The sequence below is a fragment of the Pipistrellus hanaki genome (genome assembly GCF_964339955.1).
Source record: "Pipistrellus hanaki genome assembly, chromosome: 8".
Lineage (NCBI taxonomy): Eukaryota > Metazoa > Chordata > Mammalia > Chiroptera > Vespertilionidae > Pipistrellus > Pipistrellus hanaki.
The window spans coordinates 36061761-36084162 of NC_140510.1; the positions used below are offsets into that span (position 1 = coordinate 36061761).

General features: G+C 44.6%; 1 protein-coding gene across 10 annotated transcripts in view; it reads left to right on the forward strand.

The window, feature by feature from the left end:
• Window positions 1-22402, forward strand: part of TANC1 (tetratricopeptide repeat, ankyrin repeat and coiled-coil containing 1) — a 232722-nt gene that overhangs the window by 15651 nt on the left and 194669 nt on the right. For 3 of the 10 annotated variants that reach the window (XM_084891445.1, XM_084891443.1, XM_084891450.1), the window contains exon 2: window positions 16986-17069. The exons of the other annotated variants lie outside the window; for them this stretch is intronic. The gene's annotated coding sequence lies outside the window, so the exon portion shown is untranslated. The remainder of the gene's footprint in view (window positions 1-16985; window positions 17070-22402) is intronic. 10 annotated transcript variants of the gene reach the window in all.

Below are 22402 nucleotides of genomic sequence, written 5' to 3' on the forward strand. Positions count from 1 at the left end.
ATGGAAAAGTGAGGAGATGCCATATAGAGAGGGGAAGTGATGGCCTTCTAAGCCGAGGGAATTTTTAAAGACATTTCACCTTCACAGGGCTCTTTTTATTTTTTATTTTTTTGCTTCCTTCCTAAAGAGCAGCCTTAGCTTGCTCAACAAATATAATATCCTTATGAGTTTTTAGAAGTAAAACGTTACCACGAAGGTGTTAACTGTTTGACAAATTAGAAACTGTTTTCATTTGTGGAAGGGTGGTGGATGTCTCGCATTCATTTCCCAACAAATATTTCCTGAGGGCTGTCACTGCGCCCTTCCGAGTGTGAGGCCCAGCTCTGTGTCAGAGGACGCGCGTGCATGCACAGTACACATGCTAGATATGTGCAGCAGGAGAGTCCAGAGGAGGGGGAGGAGGAGAAGGAAGAGGAAGGGAAAAGAGGAGGTAGGGAGGAGAAGAGGAGGAGGCAGTGGAGGAAGGGTGGGTGACTGGGTGGGCTTCAGGGAGGAGGTGAAGGGTGCTAGGTGGGGAGCGGTGAGGGGCTGTCCATGAAGGAAGCTCCATGAGCAGAGGCCCGGAGGCATGCAAACACAAGTCATGTTTGGGGTGTTGTTACGAGAGCAGATGGCGGTTGGCATTTGGGTACAGGGGTTAGGGAGGAGAGAGCCAGATTGCACAAGGCCCTGCCTGCCAGCCTAAGGAGTAGGGGCTTGATCCTGTAAAGTAAGCCTTAGCTGTCGAAGGTTTGGAAGCGGAGAGGTGATGTAATCAGAGCTGGGCTGGATGGCGTGAAGGAGGCTGGCCTGGGGACAGCACTCTCTGTGATGCGGCTTTTGAAGTAGGTCAGGTGAGAGATGATGGTGGAGCCGGAGTTGATGGGAGGAAGAGAGCTTCTGTCCCTTGAATTCCTTTTATTGTGCGTTCAGGGGGCACGTCATCTAAGCAAGAAAACTTTTCACGGAGTGCTGTTGTCATACTCCTCATTTTGCGGAGAAGGAAACGGGCTCCAAGTCACCTGGCTCAGCCGAGATTGGACCTCAGGTGGACAGTCCTGTGCTTTTACACCGAGGGAGTGAGAACACAGTGAAGGCCGTGCACGGGAGGGGATTTTCGGGGTGGCGTGGAAGCGTCTTCCAGGACAGAAAAGGAACGCCGCGGGCCCTTGAGTGACGTTGTGTGGTTCAAGGTAATTTCTGTAGCACGCTGCTGGGATGCAGTGAGCTGCTTCACCTGTTGTTTACAGCAGTCCACGGTAAACCTGATTTCCCGACTCGCCGCCGTTTCACTTAAAGTCACAGATGATAAGTGAGGACTTGCACTGCTTGGCAGCTGGCTGAAGGTGGAGAGGAAAGCTGTTTCCAGGCCGGGCAGCAAGGTTGGACAGAGAACCAACAAGTAACGGAGGACTCTCTCGGGAGGGGAGAGACAGGGTTTGGGCCCCTCTGGGATGCCCACTTGGAAATGCCAGTAGGCGGTTGGAAGTTTGGTTCTTGGCGTGGCATCCCAGCCTCCCTGTAGACACGCCGTGAAGTCCTGTGGGTAGGGGTGGGATAGAACTTCTGTAGGAGGGTTGGGTAAGTAGCCCCACTCCTGCAGCCCCTACTCCTAAACGGCACTGCACATGGGAAGCACCTGGGGCGCTTGCTCTGAGCACACATTTCCCGGCCCTGCCCACGGGTGTTGGTTCCGTGGGTCTGGAGTGGGGTTTATCGATCTGTATTTATATCAGGAGCCTGGGTGGAGGGAGGTGGGTTGTGACGGGATCATGCTTTTAAGAAAGGCTCATTTCACTTCTTTCAGGGAGCTTTGGATGGCCCCTTAAACAATAGGATGTTGCTCTCTGGTAAAAAGCCACATGTCAGGAAATGGCTTGTTTTTAGGAAACTCAGGTACATTAATATTTAATTCTGCCAAGGATGCTTTTCAATTATTTGGATTCATACTCAAAAGGACCAAGCCCTAAGAATTAGGTTTGTTTTTTGCCTTTTAAGTGGATCTTTGGCAAGAGGTTTCTAGTGAAATTAGATTCTGAGTGTTTTTCTTGCTTCTGGAAAAGAGGTTGGAGGAAGGAACCTGGCACGTGGAGGGTGAGGAGCCGGGGGTTCTTGGTTTGCCTGGGACTGGCCTATGTCGTCACAGGTTAAAGGTCACTGAACGGGGATCTGGGATCTAATGTACAGCATGGTATTTAGCAAAACTGTATTATATATTTGTAAGTTGTTAAGACAATAGATCTTAAGTGTTGTCAACACCACCATCACCCCACACCCACACACCCACAAATGGTAATTAGGTGATAGGGTGGTGGTAAGTAATCTAATTGTAATAATCCTTTTGTGAAATGTGTATTAAATCATCACATAGACCTTAAACTTACATATGTTCTATGTCAATAATCTATCTATATATAAAAGGCTAATATGCAAAGTGTTCCCTTGGGAGTTGACTGGGAGACTGGGAGTTTGATTGCTCGCTATGATATGCACTGACCACTGGGGGCGGCATGGAATGAAGGAAGGCCCTGGCCGGCAGCCTGAAGGCCCTGATTGGCCCTGATCGCCAGCCAGGCCTACGGACCCTACCTGTGCACAAATTTTGTGCACTGGGCTCTAGTTAATCTCAATAAAACTGGCAAGTAAGTCACTGAAAAGTACTCAGCTGTTTGAAATCTAGGTTTCAAACCCATCAACCAGCTGGTTATTTGACCATTTACTTGTTATTAGTCATAACCACAGTCTAAGGTCCTTCTCCCTTTCCTCTCTGTCAATTGTGTCTTTTTAAAAAGTTCAGAAATAGTTGACATGTAACATCAGACTCCTTTTTAGTTTCAGGTGTACAACATAAATGGTTCTATATTTGTACATATATTGCTTAAATGATCACCATAATGGTCTAGCTAACATCCATCACCACCTGTAATTATAAATGCTTTTTCCTTGTGATGAGAACTGTTAAGATTTACTCTCTCAGCAACTCCTAAGTATGCAGTACAGTATTGTTAAGTCACACGCTGTACATGGTGTCCTTAGGACTTACCTATAAGAATAAAAACATAATATGCTAATTAGACTGGAGGTCCTTCCAGATGACCTTCCTGATAAAACCGGGGCTGCAAGGGAAGCCCTGGTCCCGGGTGCCTGCTGATGCCGGGAGGGAAGCCCTGGTCCCCGAGCGGGGGGTGGGGGAGGGGGGCGAAGCAGGTGCCGGCAGCGGGGGGGGGAAGGAAGGTCTACTCTTGCATGAATTTTGTGCATCAGGCCTCTAGTTTCTTTTATAACTGGAAATTTGTACCATTTGACCCCCTTCACTCATTTTGTCACAGGTGGTGGTTTTTTTGGATGAGTGGAGGCGTTGAAGCCAGAGAAACTGGATTCAGGTCCCAAGTTAGCCCTTTAGTCTCAGCGTGACCTGGGCAGGTGACCCAATCTCCCTGAGCTTGTTTTCTGTGACTTTGGAAGGTGGTGGGTAATTTTGAAGGCTGTTTTGGGAACTGAGTGACATAAAGTCAAACCTTGTAGACCTGAACCCAGCCTTCCTCCCTTCATCTTTGGAGGCCACCTGAGTGCCTCCTTACCCCAGTTGGCAGTGCATTTCTTTATAAGCATTACCTGCCTTTTTCTACCTTCCTTCTAGAATTAAGAGACATTCTTATTTGAGTAGAAATAGGAAAGAAAGTTTTTTTTTTCCTTAAAATATATTTTATTGATTTTTTACAGAGAGGAAGGGAGAGGGATAGATAGTTAGAAACATCGATCAGCTGCCTCCTGCACACCCCCTACTGGGGATGTGCCTGCAACCAAGGTACATGCCCTTGACTGGAATCGAACCTGGGACCCTTCAGTCCGCAGGCCGACACTCTATCCACTGAGCCAAACCGGTTTTTGCGGAAAGTAAGTTTTGTTGTTGTTCTGTTTTAGTGTTCAGTCTATTGGTCTTTTTTGTTGGTACGTGATTACCCTTGGAATAATTTTCGCTTCTTTGTCTCCCCTGGTGAACAAGTTAGGGTACATTAACTGCTTTCTGATGATTAGTTCATTTTTCCTCCTGTGTGGGAGGGAGAATCAGCTTCCTCTTGTTTTCCCACCTTTGCTAAATGTCAATCACAGGGCTTCCCAGCGCCCTGCCGGGGTGGAGGGGACAGGAGGCGGTTGGCTTGCTCTGTTCAGTTACTGAAGAAAAGCCAACCGAGCCCTCAACTTCGTGCCTGACTCTGTGCGAGTTCTTTTCCTTAAACCATCTGATTTCTTTTTCTGAGAGGCTGTAAGAGAAAGCAGGCGTTCTTACTGCGCCCAGTTCTCAGGTGAGGGCCCATGCCCGCCCCAGCTCTCACAGCCGGGTAACCGGACCCTGTTACCTGCTCCTGCAGGGCGGCCGTTTTGTCCAACCCCTGGCTCATTGTAGGCATTCCGGTGGTTGTCTGTGCAGAATTGGTCAGATTTGAAATCTTTTAAGGGTGTTTTCTGCCATTTTTAGTCCTATATTGTAAATTGTTTCTGTCTGAATATTTTGTGGGACTACAGTGCTGTTAGATCATCCAAAATAATTTTGAAGATATTCTGGTCTTTCAGGATTGTGTCTGTGACTTCTTCACATGACTTTTAGCATCAAAACATGTAAGTGAGCCCTGGCTCGGGTGGCTCCCTATGTCCTTCGACAAGTTTCTTAATTTCAGGGCCTCAGTTTCTTCATCTGTAAAATGGGGATCATCGTACTCCCTGAGGAATAGTGTTTGTACAGTATATGTCGAATAGGGCTTGGCACCTGATAAGTGTTTAGAAGTTCGCTTATTCATTTCACCTTGATTCAAGTTAAATAAATTTAGCGTGCCAGACTTCGTACCAAACTCTGGCCCTCCAAAAGATACGTAAGATAAGGTTTCTGTCCCTGAGGCACTTGACATTTGGTGGTCAGGGCTGACATACACATTCACGATGAGGAGTTAGGTGTCCAGACCTAGGGTGTAATTAGAGCTGATACTGGAGCACTTCCTGTGCCCTGAGGGTTGGGAGATCCTCACCTTCCAGGAGGAGGTTGTACCTGAACGCTTTCTGGAAGTATTGAGTAAGAATAACCTAGCAAAGGAAGGTGGGTGGGTTTCAGCCAAAGCAACAGCATGAGCAATGGATGGAGTATTTCGGAGAACTAGACTCGGCTTGGGTTTGGCTGGGAGCAGGGAGTACTGGGAAGTGAGCCCAGAGAGCCTGGTGTCTGTGAAGGTTCTGGTGCCTGGCTAGGCTGGAAAATAAAAAACGTAAGGAAAAATAATTATATAGATAGTGTTTAATGGCATTGTCAGACATTTTTGTAGAGCGGAGTCTGATTAAATAAGTGGTGCGTCCATACAATAAAGGGATCTGCAGATGTTAAAAGAATGGCTTATATGTGACCTCAAGGAGAAACTTCCAAGAATATTATAATATTCTTGTCTTTGGGAGGGAGATGACAGGTTGGGGCAGACGACAGTCTTGGATTTCACTGCAGACCCTTTTGTACTGTCTGGCCGTTTTTCGCATGCACGTGTTTCTTTTAAAAAAGGAAAATACTGTAAAGAAATGACTGATGTTGTGCATTATCAGGTGAGCCAGAAACCAAGCAGCAGGGTGTAAAAATAACTTGTGTGGCTGCACTGCAACGCTATATTCTGCAGGATGCTGGGTTAGTTCGTGCTCTGACGATAATACCATTCATGGGGGTTTTAGAGTTTTCCACTTTCACATAGTACATTATTTCCGTCAGAATTAACCACTTCCATCTGTGCTCTCATAGCAATTAAAACACTTTAGGAATTAAAAATTGGGCTAAATGATGCCCTGTACAGTTTGGAAAAGGAAAAGGATGTTATTTGTTCGATACAACATCCATGTTCTTATTCCCTTCCATTATTTGCATGTGCCTTTGTAAGAAATATGACTGTGACTAAGATATTAACTTATATAGACCTTTGTGTTCAATGTGACTTCATGCGTTTCCCCCAGGGTTGTGCCTCGTTTCTCCTTACCTTTTTGAACAGCTGCTGTTGTGTGGAACATGGCGGCTCCTTTACCATTGGCCCCGGAAGCACTCCGCCTCAGAAGTCTCCGTCATTGCTGTCTGGTTTTCTGGGTTGAGGTTTATTTCTTCCTAAACCTTCGGGGCAGGGTAGCCTCTTTCTCACCACCGTGCAGGGCACAGGAAAACAGTGCAGCAGGTATTTTTTGAAGGAATGGATGTTCCTTTTGGACTTTCCAAGAGCACTTTATGGTAAAGATGGTAGATATGGTTGTTTTGAGCCAAGGAAAGAAATTCAAGTTAAGCAATCTCCCCAAAGTCACACCTGTAAGGGGCTGAACTCAACCACAAGTGTTCAGTTCTCCTAAGTCCCTGTCCCTCTTTTCTTTTTTTAAACCCTCACCTGAGAATATGTTTTTATTGATTTTGGGGGGTGGGGAGGATGGAGAGGGGAAAAGAAGGAGGGGGGAGAAAGAGAAAGAGAGATGGGAAACAAACCGATCCTTTCCCTCCCATACTCGCCCCAGCAGGGGATAGAACCTGAAACCTAGTTGTGTGCCCTGACCAGGAATCGGAACCTGTAACCTTCTGGTGTATGTGACAACACTCCAGCCAACTAAGCCACCCATCAGCCCGGGCTTCCCCTGTTCTTAAAATCAGAATTTTTCAGTTGGTTTTGCTGTGAGGAGAGATGGCTAGGTTTCATTTAGAATGAGTGAACAGGACTTTGATTTCATGAAATGACTTCATGAAATGTAATGGCTCTGGCATGTAGAATCTGGTGGTAAATGAACCGGGGTCAAACCCAAGCAACGCCTTTAGCGAGTTGTATGGCCTGGGCAAATCACCTAACATATCTGTCTATTGGTTTCCCATCAGTTGAACAGTCTAAAGTGCATGTGGGCTGAAATTGTTTTGGCTCAGTGGATAGAGCGTCGGCCTGCAGACTGGAAGGTCCCGGGTTCAATTCCGGTCAAGGGCATGTACCTTGGTTGCGGGCACATCCCCAATAGGGGGTGTGCAAGAGGCAGCTGATCGATGATTCTCTCTCTTCGATGTTTCTAACTCTCTATCCCTCTCTCTTCCTCTCTGTGAAAAATCAATAAAATTTATTTTTTTAAAAAATAAAAAAATAAAAAATAAAATAAAATAAAGTGCATGTGGACACCTGCTGACCTCCATGGGGCTGTCATAATACATAGGAGGTTTTAAGATGACACCATGGCAGGTATTCACTGAATATAACTTTTTTCCTGATGGTTTGATGAAAAAGAATAGTGCCAGTGTGGGTAAGGATGATGGGTGGATTAGGACTGTCACACAGTGTTGGGATAATAAAAGGGGCCAACTGTTATGGAGGGCAACCGTCCATGTGCTGATTTAAAACATGCCAGCTCATTGACCTGGAAATTCCAGTTCTAGAAATGTATGCTAAGATAATAATCATACAAACACATAAGGTCATATACATGGGTATTCATCGGAGGACTGCTTCGTAACAACCAAAAGCGGGGAAATCAAATGTTTACTTTAAAAGGAGCTTAGGGGAAAACCTTGCCCTCCATACAATGGGAGAGTAAGGAGCTTTGTACAAGGCCAGAGGGAGCTGGGGGGAGTGATATGGAAAGACGTCTTCTAATTTCTGTTGTTGAAAGTAGCAGCAGGCTACAAAATAGTACGCATGCTGTAATCACATTTATGTCTGTCTCCCCCTTCAAAGTATGTATGTCTGTCTCCCCCTTCAAAGTATGTCAATTACTTGACACATTTAAGGGCCTACCATGTGCAGGTTCTAGGCTAGGCCCCTTTAAATGTATTTGTGTACATAGAGGAAAAAAAAACTCTACAAGCTATTTGGGTGGTAGGATTGGACAATTTTTCCCATTTAAAAGTTACTTGTATACTATTTTTTCATTATTTACATATTTTGTTAATGTAAGAAAACATTCAAACCTGTGAAGAATTTTTGTGGGTTTGAGCCAAGCTGTCGACAATTACCAGGAAGCAGAATCTCAATGTATTGGGATAATGCTCCAGAAAATGGGGGTTTTTCACCTTCTTTTATACATTACAGTCAAAGGAGGAGAGGTTAAGTGGGTTAAGTGAAATCCATTGGTGATAGATTAGGGAGGCAGGAAAAAGCAAAATGGGGAAATCTCTGAGGTTGGATAAAAATTAAAATGGTAGATACACACTTCTTTTACACAGGTGGGTACATGATAGCCGACAGTCAACAATTAGTAAGATAACTAACAGTGGGGGAATTTGTGGTCTGCACACCTGTTTGTTGTCCCTGAGGGGTCCAGAAAAGGGGAAGTGACAAGTTACCCTGATGTCCCACAGATCTGTTATCTTAGATGCAAAAAGACAATAGGCCTAGTAAAGATCCAAGTTGATCTTTGTCCAGGAAGATACTGGCCTAGGACATGACTACTCATTATAAACTGCTTTTTAATTAAAAGGTTTTAATTTCAGGCCATCCTTTATGGTTGCTTTAGGTCTCTTAAGTTTGCAAGGCCGTCACGCAGGCCTTCCCTGAGTTAGTCAGGTTAGCATGTGGCCCTTTTTTGTCCACACTTTTATAATACATATTTTTTAAAAAACTCATTTTCCTCTCCTCTTAAAAATATAGGTATTTCTTTTCTCCCCACCTCCAAATTTCAACCTTCAAATTTACTTCTTAAAATTATAAAAGGTTAATTACTAAAGTTCTCTAGTACCCCCCCCCCCCCCCAAATGTAATATACTAGAGGCCTGGTGCACGAAATTGTGCCCAGGTATGGTCCCTAGGCCTGCCTTGTGATCAGGGCCATATTCTCGCACTGCCCACAGCCGGCCCCGCCCCTCACCACCACCCACCCCCAATTCCCCATTCACCATCGGATGATGGCTGGGGAAGGGACTGAGAGGTCGGCTATTCCGCCCGCTCCTCGGCCCCGTTCCTGCTGCAGTTCACCCTCTTGTGTATGGGGCGACCAGCAGGGCAGGGGCCTTGGCCTGGTACCGCCTGAGTCCTCCACCACCCACCTCTGGTTCCCTATTCACTATCAGGAGATCGGAGCCTGCCAGCCGGGGAAAGGGACCGAGAGGTGGTCAGTGCGTCTCATAGTGACTGGTCCAGCAGTCATTCTGGTTGTTCCGCCATTAGAGTTAATTTGCATATTACCCTTTTATTATATAGGATTGTCTTTTAACCTGAGTTGCTTTTACTCCTTGGCAAGTAGCATTTGAGTGCCTCCTGTGTGAATGAGTATGCTCAGGTTTGGCGTTAATACTGCAAACATCTGTGGTCTGGATTTGACAGTATCACTCTAAATCACCTAAAGAGTGCTGAAGAAGTTAACTCATTTTATTTATTTATTTATTTATTATTTATTTATTTATTTATTTATTTATTTATATTTTATTGATTTTTTACAGAGAGGAAGGGAGAGAGATAGAGCTAGAAACATCGATGAGAGAGAAACATCGATTGCACACCCCCTACAGGGGATGTGCCCACAACCAATGTACATGCCCTTGACCAGAATCGAACCTGGGACCTTTCAGTCCAAAGACTGACTCTCTACCACCGAGCCAAACTGGTTTCGGCAAGTTAACTCATTTTAATATGAGAAACTCTTCAGGTTGTTTACAAAGAGTAACTGGTAGTACTTGACATATCTAGTTTTAACTTTCCAGGGGGATTTCTATCTCAGGACAGTGGAGATTAAACTGTCAGTGAGTCCTAACCATTTTTTCTACCATGGTTTATACATCACAAAATAGAACTGTTGTGTTGTTTTGCAATTAATGGTAGAAGGAGAGAATCACTTTTGGGGGAAGGATGGAGTGAGTGGAAGAGGAGGAGAAAAATAGAGAGAGGAAGAGGGTAATACAGTTTAGAATACAAACTAATTTAGTCCTCATTAAGAATGAAAAAAAATAAATCTCAGTGTTTATGTCTCAGTTTGAGATCTTCATATAGCCCAAACGTTTTTATTATTTTAGATTTGCAATCTTTTTTTTTTAACTTACAAATTATAATTAAGTTGATTTATTTGTGGACTTTATAATATTATTTTACTAAATTGAAAGTTGTTAAACTATTGCATTGGGGCTTGAATATGCTTTTAGATTTTTAACTTGAATTCTTGGCATCATATCAATTATACTGTAAATGAACTATTTTGAGAAAACTATTTTGATTAGATTTTTTAGAAGTGATATTAAAGGTATGTCTAGTCTGCTTTTGAGTTTGTTGACACATAGGGCACCACTCTTAGTGGAAAAAAAAATACATGCTTGGAGCTCGACAGAGCTGAGGATGTATAAATTTTGCTAGTTTGGAATTGAGTGGCCATTTATGGGGTAATCCTCCCTTCTCTTGCTGGCTGTGAAGAGAATGTGCATAAATCACCTGCTGCCTTGTGTAGTTAAATGTTCAGCAAATACTAGTTCCTCCTAAACTTTCACTGTTCCTATGGAGATTCCCAGAGTGTGTGGCCACTGTGTTGGTATAAGGTTGTCCTGTAGCTCTCTTTGCGTTTGCACCTGTGTGGGATCTGTTCTCGAGGTGGCTGGCTGGTGGGCTCAGGGCTGTGCATGAGAAGCCGGGAGCTGGTTGTTATTGCCGTTCTACTTTTTCAGTGTAATGGATGGTTACCATGTGCTCATGTGTGCTACTCTCTTTTATAAAGCACTTTTTACAGATAGGGATGGGAGTGTAAATTCCAGCGTAAAATGTTAAACTTTGAAAGCCCCAGCGTTAGGCTCCTGTTATCAGCCACTTGAGTGTGTTCAAGTCTGTTAGAGGCTAACCAGATCCTATTAGGTAATCCTCCCCATACTTACCCCCTGAGTGCCTTGCCAGAGGGCAGGTTGCCAGAGGGCAGGGCACTTTCAATTGAAGCTGACTTGGGCCTGTCATTGCTTAAGGTGTTCCTTGGATCTTTATAGAATTGGATAATGAGAAGACTTCTAAGTGAATGGGTGTGTGTGTGTAGGGGGGGTGGGGTGGGGGTGGCTTTAATACCAGCTCCATGACACTGCTTCCCGCCCCCAATTTAAATCTTTCCTGCCCTTTATCCATCCACGCCCTAAATTTCTCAGAGTGCTTCCTAGACACTCCTGAGTTCCACTCTGACACTTCTGTCGGTATAGTCAGCGTATTAGCACAGGAACTACTGTCTTTGCGTTTTTTATGTTAGTTTCAGGTTATAGCTGACGCAAGGCACCCACCAGCCTTGCAATTTTTGATCACATTTCTTTGCATCTTCTACCTGGATGTGATGTGGAACTTGGCACACAGCCCCTGATGTTGTGTCTTCCTGTTTGTCTGGTCCAGCACCTGTCTTAGGAGAATCCTCTGTAAAGTTGCTCACACAACAGTCACTCGGTCTTCTTTCCTTTAATTTCAATTATAAATTAAGGCAAAAAGGAATACAAAAAATAATTTTTTGGCATGTGTCTTTTCAATGCTTTCTTTTCATAGACATACACATATACTACATATGTTCAATGATAACACTGTACTTTTTATTGTATAGTTTGCTGTTTTTACATACACACACCTATGGTGAATATTAACTCATATTGTACGTATTTTATAAATGATTTCTAATGATTGCATGTATTTCATATTCCAGCCTATAGGTGTAACATAGTTTTTTTAAACTACTTATTATTGAATATTATTTTACAAAATAATATTGATTTTAGAGAGGAAGGGGGAGGGAGAGAGATATAGAAACAGCAATGATGAGAGAGAATCATTGATTTTGTTGATTTCAGAGAATCATTGATTGGCTGCCTTCTGCATGCCCCCCACTGGGGATGGATCCTGCAACCTAGGCATGTGCCCTGACCCGGAATCAAACCATGACCTCTTGGCTCATAAGTCGATGCTCAACCACTGAGCCACACCGGCCAGGGGGCTAAATTTTAAATTGTACTGGAATGAACATTCACTTTCTACAGTTATATTGAAAGAACTCCAGCAATTAGACTGTGTTAAAATCAACTTACCATAGTAATTTAAAAAATAAATTTGGAACCCTAGCTGGTTGGGCTCAGTGGACAGAGCGTCAGCCTGCAGATTGAAGGGTTCTGGATTCGATTCCAGTCAATAGGGCACATGCCTGGGTTACAGGCGTGGTCCACAGTAGGGGGCCTGCGGGAGGCAGCTGATCAATGATTCTCTCTCATCATTGATGTTTCTATCTATCTCTCCCTCTCCCTTCTTCTCTGAAATCAATAAAAATATATTTTAAAAATTAAATAAATAAATAAATTTGGAGAATCTGTCCATTTTATTAGTATCTGAGTTATCACCTTGGAGGGTGGGTGGGGGGGGGACACACACACTTAGAAATAAGTGTTAAAGTACGAAGAATAAAATAAAACATGTAGACCATTCGAAAGCAATGCCGGGTATTTAAATAGACTGCTTCTTTAGATAAAACAGGCACCAGAGAACTTAAGCAGACAACCTATGCATCCATCAGCCCATGAATGAGTAAAGAAAATGTGGTATACTAGTGTATAAACAATGGAATAACATCTAGCCTTAATAAAGGACATCCTGTCATTTGTGACAACATGGATGGAACTAGAGGGCATTATGCTATATGAAATGAGTCAGACAAAGACGAACCCTGCATGATATCATTTTTATGTGGAATCATTAAAAAAATATCGATTTCATAGAGACAGTGGAAAAGTGGTTGCCAGGGGCTGGGGGAAGAGGGAATAGAGAGTTTGGTAGAAGGTTACAATTGTAAGATGAATAAAGTCTGAGGACCTAATGTATAACATGGTGACTATAGTTCCTAGCACTGTATTGTATAATTTAAATGTGCTAAGAGAGTAAAATTTAAATGTTCTCACAAAAAAATGTAAATGAGCTGGATTTGTTCATTAACTCGGGAGGAATCCTTCCATAATGTCTATGTATTATCAAAACATCACATTGTACACTGTAAATATCTTCCAATTTTATTTCTCAGTTATATCCCAATAAAGCTAGAAAAGAACTTTATGCAGGAACTGTATACAAATTAAAAACAAAAAGCCAGAGAGGGTGCATGCAGACTGTGACAGAAGAGTCTACCTGATTTACAAGTATGACATAGCCTCAGCGCAGGGGTGAGGACCAAAGGCATGAACCTAAGTGACAGGGAAATGGAGTTTTGACCAGACACTGGAAGGCTAAAGACAACAGGAACTGTGCTTTTACACTGTACCCTAGTTGGTAAGGTTGTTTCTCATGGACGTACAGGTTAACGATTCTGAAACTACTTTACATGTACACAGGAGCCGAACAAATAAATACATGGATGGTGGATGGAGAGCTGGATTTCCCACTGTCGGAGTGGGACGTTACAGATAAGCAAGGGCAAAGGCCGCCGGGAGTCAGGTAGTGCTAGGGTAGAGCGGAGACATGAGTATGCGGTTATGTTTAGTTTAGGATAGACACAGAAGTCATTATAGATGTGTGGTGTGGACATGGGTCAGTATGCATCTGTGCATTTCCTGGATCTGTCCACTGAGAGGGCTTGGAAACAGTGACATCCAGAAGCAACAACATATCCAGATCTTGGTTTCTAAATACCATTCTCCAATCAGAGTAACCAGGGCTCCTTGGAGAAATGGGCAGTTATAGGTACAGAGCACCTTGTATTGCCAGAATATAAGGAAGTGCTCAAAAACAAAACAAAACAAAAAACACAAAGGAGCCGAAACAGGTTTGGCTCAGTGGTACAGCGTCGGTCTGCGGACTGAAAGGTCCCAGGTTCGATTCCGGTCAAGGGCATGTACATTGGTTGCGGGCACATCCCTGGTGGGGGGTGTGCAGGAGGCAGCTGGTCAATGTTTCTCTCTCATCGACGTTTCTAGCTCTCTATCTCTCTCCCTTCCTCTCTGTAAAAAATCAATAAAATATATTTAAAAACAACAACAACACACACACACAAAGGATGTGGGCATGTCAAGAGGAATAGGAGCCAACCATCAGAGAGCTCCTAAAGCCAAAGTGAGAGTGACTTAAACAACGAAATACTCAGCGTGGTCCTGCATTATAACCCCAAAGTGTGAAATAAATATATGTAAATTTATGTAGAGGGAAGAGCCATCTTCCTTGTGGAAGAATTCCCTTACCCCTACAAACCAGAAAGACAAAAGCCTGTTTCAAAGGGATCTTCTGCCCCGGCTGCTGTCCAGCGCCTGCCAGGGGCTCAGAATGGACTCTGCCTGTCCTGCCCTGCTGATCACAGAGGAGGGAGAAAGTGGGAGCGGATGTAGGCACTTGCAGAGGTGATCACGGATGTGTGTGATTGGGGCACCATGCTTGACTGAAGTGGATCTGTGCTTGGGGGCATGGGGCCATGGTGGGGGTCCCAGGAAATAGTGTCTGTTTTCCTGCCACGTGTTTGCAATACTTGCCTTGGCATTAACCACGCTGGGCAGCTTTCAGGATAGCGGGAAGGGGTGGCTGGTCTGGTCAGGGACAGCGCTGAGCGTTCACGCTGTCAGGTATAACACCCAAGCTTCCCTCCCTACACCATTCTTCCCTCATCCCTGGTCCTCTGGGAAGATAAATAGATCCGGAAGGGAGAGGCTTTAGCTCCTGATTGGGGGGGGGGGGGGGGGGGGGGGGGGGCAAGGGGGGTAGGAGGACTGATCAGCTCATCAATCAGGAGAGTGTAATTGTACGGAAAGGACAGAAATCACTCCCCGAAGGCCGCAGGCTTGGGGATCTGCCCAGAAGAGGACTCTACAGCTGCTAACAGTAGCCCCATTCAGCTTGGGCGCATAATGATTTTAAAACTAATCAGGAACCAAAGCCGGAGGCCGGGGACAAACACAAATATCTTGTTGACAGAGCACACATCGAGATTTTGCCGGATAGGAAGTTGCTGAGGAAGGTCAGAGTGATGTCATGGGGTACGCCAAGCTTTCATCCTTAAACCGCCGGCCCCCGGGCGCCATCTGCAATTCCCCCGGGGCCCCTTGAAATGACTTCCTATAAAATAAATCGTAAGTTAGTTTCCAGAAATCAGTATGGAAGCCCTACACGAAGTAACATTAAACAAAGCAAGGAAATTTCCACCAGAGTTACTCGCTTCCTCTTCCTCCCTTGCCTTATAAATAGACCCGAGACTTATAATGATAGTTTTCTTACTTAGGACTTGAGTATCGTTGCCTCCCTACATGGCTGTCCAAAGTAAACTTCCTTTCTGCTCTTCAGCCTGGACAACAGCGCTTATCCCTACCTAAGCCAGTATCAGCGGGATATTTTTTCATAAACTGCTATTTTAGGTTTTCTGTTTTGGTTGAGGAGGAAGTAGTGTTTTGTTTTTTTATGTTTTTTTTTTTTCTTTCATCAAAGGAATACTTGTTCTGGGAAGTCAGGGGGAGGGATGTTTCTCCCTCTAGATCAGAGGAAGAAAATGTATGGCATCGTGTGCAAGGGGCTGGTTATGAATCTTAACTGGTCCTGTTTTTAATAAAACATTTTAATAAAACACTGCAGGGCTGCTGTGCTCACCCTTTGATTTATTCAATAGTTATTTACCCCTCCTGGGCAGCGCCCTGAGGATGCACAGCGGACCCCGAAGCCTCTGTTCTCAGGGAAAGACTCAGTCAGAGGAAGTGGCACAGGGAGGTTTGCAGAAGGGAAAGGAATCCGAGGAGGAGTGAGGGGAGACTTCCTGGAGGAGGTGGTTCTTGGGCTTCATCTCAAGGGTGTAGCTAGGTGAGGCCGTGTGGGTGGGGCAGAGAGGACAACTGAGGCGTGGAGGGTAAACAGAGAGAGAGAGAGAGAGAGAGAGAGAGAGAGAGAGAGAGAGAGAGAGAGAGTGTGTGTGTGTGTGTGTGTGTGCGCGCGCGCGCATGAGATGGGTGAGTGTGGAGGCGGCACGGAGGCTGGAGGGAGCTGCAGGAAGGGCCCGTGGGAAGGTTGACGGAAAGAGCAGTGAAGGGGAGAAGCCGGGCTGTGCATGTATCTCCATGGGGGTCAGGTACAGGGGCAGGAAGTCAGTGCTGGCATGTCACACTGGCTGGACTGGTTTCTGCTTAAAGGGAGGAGAGGGCCAAAACCGGTTTGGCTCAGTGGATAGAGCATCTGCCTGTAGACTGAAAGGTCCCAGGTTCGATTCTGGTCAAGGGCATGTACCTTGGTTACGGGCACATCCCGGATAGGCGGTGTGCAAGAGGCAGCTGATGGATGATTCTTTCTCATCAATGTTTTTAACTCTCTATCCCTCTCTCCTCCTCTCTGTAAAAAAAAAAAAAATCAATAAAATATAAAAAATAAAAATAAATAAAGGGAGGAGAGGGCCTTTGTAGAGCAGGGTTGAGGGGAATGGTGGTGGCAGTTTGAGATGGTTGCTGATGGGGATGGAAGGGGCCTTTTTTAGGATACTGAAGGCCTTTCTGGGTCAGAGACATTCAACTATAGTACGTGGTGTGACTTCCCTCTGGGAACGTTGGGTCCAGGGTTCAGCGTGGGGACGCTGAGGTGTGGTATTGATTCCCACGGGTGAGGCAGAAGAAGAGGGTTGCAGTGGATGGAGGGTGTGGCAAGGGCCCGAGTCAGATGATCAGTGATGGGGTTCACACTGCTAGGGAATGAAGACGGGGACACACTCCAGGGAGTGCGGGGCTGTGAGCACTACAAGGACAGGAGGTTAGAGTGATGAGCTGTGCCCTCTAACTCTAAGGCGTGGCCCTGGGAATGGCAGACTAGATCAGGAGCAAGGGTTAGAGGCTCACAAGCAGTGAGGGTGCCAGGAACTGGAGTCCCTCGGTGCTGTGGGCTGCGCTCTGCTCTCGGTGCTTCGAATTGCTCATTCAACAGCAACTCTGTGAATAGGTGCAGTTATCACCCCTGTTTCTGTGTGAGGAGACTTAGCCTCCCAAGAGCTTAAGTAATTGCCCGGGTCCCATAGTTAATAAATAACGGGATTCTAATCCGGGTGTCCAGGCCCCTCTAACCACCCTCTTTTCACCCCTGTGCTCTTGTTGCTTTTAGGAGCTGACCTCTGGCTGAAGGGAAAATTGAGAACGAAGTCTCTCTTCCATTTCTTTCCCAGTGAATAGACGTTACCAAAAATAGGTAGGTGCCAGTGAGAACTCCGAGAGCCTTCAAGGAGGCAGAATTTTTACATGAGGTTGGAAGAGAAATGGGCTCAGCCAGCACCTCCCCGTGGAGAGAGGCCCTGTCAAAGGGTTGAGAGGGGACCGCAATTTAGCATTTAAAGGGTACAGTTTCCGTTTAGGAAGCTAAGAAAGTGCTGGAGGTAGATGGTGGTGATGGCTGGACAACAATGTGAATGCTCTTAATGCCACTGGAGTGTGCACTCGCTAAAGTGGGTACATTTAACGTTGTGTGGATTTCACCACCATACAAAATTAAAGGTGATGGAGGCAGAAAATGATAATTGCTACCATTTATGAAGCCTTTTTTTCTGGTACGAAATGGGAACTTATTAAATATATGAAAGTGCCCTGGCTGGTTTGGCTCAGTGGATGGAGCGTTGACCTGCAGACTGAGGGGTCCCAGGTTCAATTCTGGTCAGGGGCATGTACTTTGGTTGCGGGCACACCCCCTAGTAAGGGTGTGTGCAGGGGGCAGCTGATTGATGTTTCTTTCTCATCAGTGTTTCTAACTCTCTATCCTTCTCCCTTCCTCTCTGTAAAAAAATCAGTAAAATATATTTAAAAATAAATAAATACATGAATGTATGTTGGGGATTTTGCTAAATGTTTTATGCGCATTTTTTCATTTAAACCCTGCTGCATAGATGCGAGCAGCATCTCTAGTCAACTGGCCCAAGGTCATGCATCCAGAAAATGGTAGAGACTGGTGCTGCCAGATTCCTCTGACTCCAAAGCCTTTAGTAGCAGCACTTAGGAATTTAACAATGAAAAGAAGGTTCCAGAGTCTGTAGTGGAGAAGGGAGAGAGAGGGGTTGTTAGTATAGGGCTGGATGAGGAGGGGAAGGGGAGGGGGAGGGAGCAGCAGGACCACAGGGTTAAGAGTTTGGATGCAAGGACAGTCCTCTGGGGCCAGGCTGTGCGTGGGCTGTGAGGGGGCTGGTGGGAAGTCCAGGTAACACTGACCTGGTCTTAGAAGGAGGTTGGGGCTCCAGAGAAGCATCGGGCCCGGTATTGGGGTGGGGGTGGGGGGGGGAAGGAAGATATGTCTGCTGTCTTCAGACAGTCTTGTTGGTAGAAGATTCTTCCCAGATTGGGACCCGTAGTGGGAGGTGTGGACAGTGCAAAGATAAGGGCTAACCTCTACCTACTTTCTCCTTCCTTTCTCCCACCTTACTTTCCCCTTCCCTTTCCCCTTCCCCTTCCTTTTCCCCTTCCTCTCCTTCCACCCATATGTCTGAAATCAACAACCTGAAGTTGAATTTAGGGGCATGAATATGGGGAGGAGGCCGTGGTGCAAAGGACTGACTTTTTCTAACGCTGACAGCAGATTCCAAGGGTGAGGCCAGACCATGGCCAACTCCCTGCCTTTGTAGCCCATCGGCAAACAGCCGCAGATTTTCTTTCCTTTTAGCAGAATGGTATAAGACACATCTATTAGGAAATAGACTTGACCTGGCCCCTCCCGAAGTTTTTGAGCTTGTAACCTAAGACTCCTAAGGTGTATCCTGTCTTCAGGGGTGGCCAGTGGCCCTTGTGACCCCTGGCTGGGGATGCGGGCCTGTTCAGATATTTGAGTTTGGTGAGGTGTTTGTGAAGTGATCTTAGCTGTTTATGAGGGAAGTGCTCCTTTGAGAGTTCCTGTTATCATTTTACTTCTCATGTTTACTTTGGATCCAGCAGAATCCGTTCAGTCTCCTGCTGGTGGTTTTAGATTCTGCACTGCTTAAAGGCAGGCTTCTTGAGCAATGCTTGCTGTGTCAGTGGCGGCTGTGGAGAGCGAGGCCCGTGATTGTGATTACATAATAACGCTGAATAAATAAAGAGATGTTCTCCTGGCCGGTCCTGGAAAAGCAGCCTGGGAGCCAGCATCCCTAGGGATTCGGTTGCTCTGCAGTTAAATTTTGCAGCTGTCAGATGTGCAGCAGCAGCTGAGCCGTAATCTCCAGGTGCAAATGGATCTTCATCAGCATCATCAGAAAGTGAGTCTTGGGAGGACCCAGTGCCCCAGGATGCTGCTGTCTACCAAGAGTCGTCTGCAGAACCTTGTTCCTGGATGTAATACGTTTTACCCAGTAGCTGGCTGGATCTACAGAGCTTTGCAACAGTTTTTTTCAAGGAAAGGTAGAGGGTCAACAAGCTTGCTGGCACCAATTCTGATGAATCATTTAACAGTCCCTTTTTCTCCGGCTGAGAAACATTTGAGGCTTAGATAGAATGAGGCAAATTGGATTTCCCTTAAAATGAAACTAGGCCTAAGATAATGATGACTAAGGTAGCCCTTAGTTTAGTGAAATAATAACGGCAAACATCATAATCTGGGCCAGTGCCTTCCTGGTGCTACCTCAGGCTCCTTGAGAAAGGATCTTGTCTTTTGTTCGCTAGTGCAGTGTTTCCCAACCTTCTCTCATGATGAGAATCACCTGGTGGAGTTGTTAAAACACAGATTCCTGAATCCCAACTAAGAAGTGCTAAACTAGAATTTTTGAGAACATATAGGTAAAATTGCATACCTAACTTAGTGCTCTGTATATAACATCTGTGTTAGAGCACTAGTTAAGTATACAATTTTACCTATATGTTCCCAAAAATTCTAGTTTAGCACTTCTTAGTTGGGATTCAGGAATCTGTGTTTTAACAACTCCACCAGGTGATTCTCATCATGAGAGAAGGTTGGGAAACACTGCACTAGTGTATCTCCGTGAACAGGGTAGGGACCCAATGGATGGCCTGCATGCAGATAAGGATCCTGAGGCGCAGAGAGGTGAGGCGGCCCGCCCACGGCCACACATCAATAACAGATTTCTGGACAGTAGGTGGAAGAAGAACGTGGAAGGCACAGAGCATTACGTCCTCAGAAACCTCTTCTTGAAAACATTACTTACTATGACTTTAAAGTTGTCTTAAGTTTCACAAAGTAAGTTTTTCCATTGATTAAAAACATGAATTTTTAAAAACTTTATTGTTGAAAGTATTACAAATGCCCCCCATTTTTTCTCCCTTTGACTCTCTCTACCCTGGCCTTCCCCACACTAATGTTTGTCCATGGGCTGTGTGTATATACATATAATCTCTTCCTGTTTAATCTCTTCCTGAATTTTTAAAATTAATTTTATTAAAATGAATATTATATGATATAGTTTTATAATTATAATGTTATGATGACTAAATGAGAAACAGCTTAGCATAGTGCCTGTACTTTGTAAGTGCTATATCTGTTTGAAAATTTTCCTTGAGTGTCATTTATTTTTAAAAGGATGTTTGCTTACTTGGTTTTCTTTTTGAAGTAAAGACTAAAACTTTTTTAAGCTATGAAGACTATCTGTAAGAATAGACTTGAATGAGAAAATATCAGTCAAAGTTATAATAGGAAAGCCAAGAGTGAGGTCTGATTTTAGTAATAAGAATATTATGTTACCATCTGAACACTGCATGAATAAAAATATTTTATTAGCTAAACAACTAGAACAAAAATTTTAGAAAAAATTGTCCATAGAGCACCAAAATTGCATATTATAAGAGGGTGTTAGTGTTTAGCCCAGTAGCCTAAACATTTTTGACATAGCGGTTCTATCAATAAGGTACTTTTTGCTTATACCCGCAACATTTATATATTTATGAATTATAAACACAAATTGTTTACAATTAAGCTATTTGCATTATAAAATACACAAAAATAAAAATAAAAGAATTAAGCCGGGACCGGTTTGGCTCAGTGGATAGAGTGTCGGCCTGCTGACTGAAGGGTCCCGGGTTCAATTCCGGTCAGGGGCATGTACCTTGGTTACCGGCACATCCCCAATGGGGGGTGTGCAAGAGGCAGCTGGTCGATGTTTCTCTCTCATCGACGTTTCTAACTCTCTGTCCCTCTCAATTCCTCTCTGTGTAAAATCAATAAAGTATATTTTTAAAAAAAGAATTAAGTGAACACGATTAGACATTCTAATATTTATTTCTTATCCAGGAGATCACTCGTACCTTCCTCTTTTTATCTGTTTTACAAGGACTGAAAGTAATCTAGAGAAGAAAGCAGGCGGCACTTTTTGAGGAAGGGCTTGCTAGTTTTTCGGACCGATAGTGGATGTGAAGTTGACAGAGAGGTAGACCGTCAGGCAGACTGAGTGTAGGATGCTATGGGGCGTAAACTACAAGGCTCTCCTCTGCCTAGCCATCTGCTTGAAATCCTTGGTGAGGTGGTCACACTCCTACAGATTAACGTGTCCCTGTTAGAATCGTCTAAATGCTTCCTCCTAACTATGCCGGACATGGTGGAGAAAAAATATATATAGTTCATATGCCAAGTATGCAAAATTGCTTTTAAGTTTGAAAGGTATTCCAGCTATTTCAAAGCAGTAGGCCTGAACGGAATGGCAGGGAAGTCAGGGCAATCATTTGGAAGCGAGAAAGTGGAAATAAGGTGAAGTCACTGGACTTGACTTTGGCAGGAGCTGTGGGCGGGTAGAGGGGCAGGGAGGCGGCCCCAGGAGAGATTAGGGTAAAGGCTCCGGAAGGGCAGGAGCAGAGGGCCTGGAGTGGGGCACTGACTATCGTTGTGGGATATTTGGCCGAAAACTAGTCTTTGTTTCCCTACAAATTAACATTTTCTGAGACTGTCAGATAGTTCACCAGCTTTTGGATTAAGAGCTCATGCACAAAGGGATCAAGTTAACAAACCACTGTTTGAGTACCTGTGGCAGCACCCAAAGTGGACGCCACCATCCCGGCCGCATCGGTGCCCACCTCAGGCCAGTGGGTGGTAATGACTTTGAATGGATTTGGGAGGATGGTTGGAGTAGATCATCAGCTCCAGTTTTCTGTTATCTCTGGGACTGTGTTAAAGTGCTATGAAAAGTTGGGAATTCCAGACAGATTTAGAATCCAAATGATTGTTTCTGAAGGAACTAGGAGCAGACAGGAGAAAGAAATGGTAGGTTGGGCAAAGTTTCATTTGAAGTTGCGCAAAACTATGTACTTAGTACTGAACAGAAAGTGGAATCTGAGAGCATCTCAACAGAGATGGCATTTTATTGATTATCCATCAATTAAATACTTAAGTGCTATTGGAGTATATTCTGCAGAGCATTTCACAACAAGAGAGAAGGAAAAAAAAAACCTCCTGAAAAATAGGTGGGCCGGATAGTAAAGAAGGAGTAGAAATAGCAAATATGGATGTGTATGGGTACCTTGCATTCCCTTAGCAACTTTCTTAAAAGATGGGGTAAGTTTTCGTAAATGACAGTTACAATATCATTAAGAGAGCATCAGTAGTGAATACTTCTGTCCTCAGTTCTC